This window comes from Apodemus sylvaticus, chromosome 12 (assembly GCF_947179515.1).
Source record: "Apodemus sylvaticus chromosome 12, mApoSyl1.1, whole genome shotgun sequence".
Taxonomy (NCBI): Eukaryota; Metazoa; Chordata; class Mammalia; order Rodentia; family Muridae; genus Apodemus; species Apodemus sylvaticus.
Genome location: NC_067483.1, coordinates 17,052,311 through 17,054,261, shown reverse-complemented (window position 1 = coordinate 17,054,261; position 1,951 = coordinate 17,052,311).

The window sequence follows — 1,951 nt, the reverse complement described above, 5'->3', positions numbered from 1 at the left end:
CACAGCCGCACGTGTTTGCAACCCAGTGCTGGTGACGACAATGCTGGGAGCTCTCTGGAGAACCCTGGCCATCCAGGCAGGCCACATGCTGAGTCCCAGGCCCCAGTGAGTCTGTTTCAAACAAGGTGGGAGGAGCCTAAGGAATAACTCCCGAGTCTGACCACCTCCCTTCACATGCCCATACACGCATGTGGATGCAAAAGAACACGTGAAGACAAATTTACACACAGAAACACACAGACATGGAGACAGAGTGGACCGATCTCAAAGGATCGTGAGGTAGGCAACCCAACATCATTCAATTCAAACTTACAGCTCTGCCACGCACCCATGTTGCGAATCGAGGCTGGCCCACACGTTAGAATCCTGTGTGACAAGTGTGGCTGAGCTCAGGGCTGTGCCAGAAAAGATTCCAAGGCTGCATCTGGGCAACCTGGGCAGACAGCCATGAGAGCGTCACGGTGCAGCACACAAACATCTCCAGGGACTCATGCCGCAAATTAGTCATTCCAAGAGTGTAGCTTTTAAAGGACCATTCCCAAAAATGTGTTCTTGTCAGACACAGGTAGCAGATTTTCTTGCTCTGGTATAAAAATATACAAAGAACAAAGTCATAGAAAGGAGCTATTTCTATGCCTTTACTCTTTCCCATATTTCTAAAGACATCTGGCTGTACAATGTACAAATCCTATGATTTTGAATCATGGATTCTCTGAGGCAAGACTCTTGCATCTGTTTATACGTGCTTGATATTGGCTGTGTAACCAGGATTGCAGAACCCAAGCCAAACAAAAACTAAGTGAGTCGGAGTTGGTGTGGATGGATGACGGGAAGTAAGGAGCAAGGAATGTTGGGAAGTTAGGAGCAAGGAATGTTGGGAAGTTAGGAGCAAGGAATGATGGGAAGTTATGGGTGAGGAATGATGGGAAGTTATGGGTGAGGAATGATGGGAAGTTAGGGGTGAGGAATGATGGGAAATTAGGGGTGAGGCATGAACAAAGAACAGTCGTACCATTGTGGGGATTACACCAAGCCTCAGGACCCTATGTTGCCTCTAAAGCGGTGATCATAACTGTCCCTGACTCTGATTTCCGACTGGTACAGGACAGGGTGAGGCTGGGGATGGAGCAGCAGTGTTCCCTGGCAAAGCCAGAGCATCAGGAAACCATCCCTGCCTGTCTCTGGAAAGAGCCCGGGAAGATGGGAATGCTTCAACGAGGAGGACACTGCCCAGGAAATCCAGGTCTGGATATAAAAGACAGACCTCTGGAAGTCTCTGGGGCCCGGATACTCTGTAGATGCCAAGCACGGATACAGGACACGCTTAAAAGTCAGCAGTGGCTCCTGGGCACTGGATCCCTGGGCGCTGGATCCCTCGGCTGTGAGATCCCTGGGTTGTGAGATCCCTGGGCGCTGGATCCCTGGGCTGTGAGATCCCTGGGCTGTGAGATCCCTGGGCTGTGAGATCCCTGGGCTGTGAGATCCCTGGCCCAGGGGTTCAGGAGCTGCCCTGCTCCGGTAGTGCTGTCTGCAGGAATCCAGGACAACCAGCCAAGGTCAGCTGACCTCCGGGGTCCCGTGAGGATGCCAGAAGGGGCATTAGAAGCACTCAGTGAAATATTTGCTTATGAAAGGAAGGACATTTCACTGAGAGCTCGAAGTCACCTGTGTCCGAAAGGGGCCAAAAGCCCACTGCCCAGGTGTTCTAGAAAGAATATCTGCACAGAGCCAAGGCAAGCTCCAGATAAGAACCCTCAGTTCCACCAAGGATGTCTGGGCAAGGCTCAGGATGTGAAACGGCCCCTTCCTAGGCCAGGCAGGAGAAAATAAAGTTGTGAGACTTGTCTTTAGATCAGTTCAATTCACCGTAACGACGTCAGTAGGCTGGGGGCGGGTCGCAGTCGGTGGGTGTGTCTGGCATGCACACAGCCCTGGGCTGGATTCCCCAGCA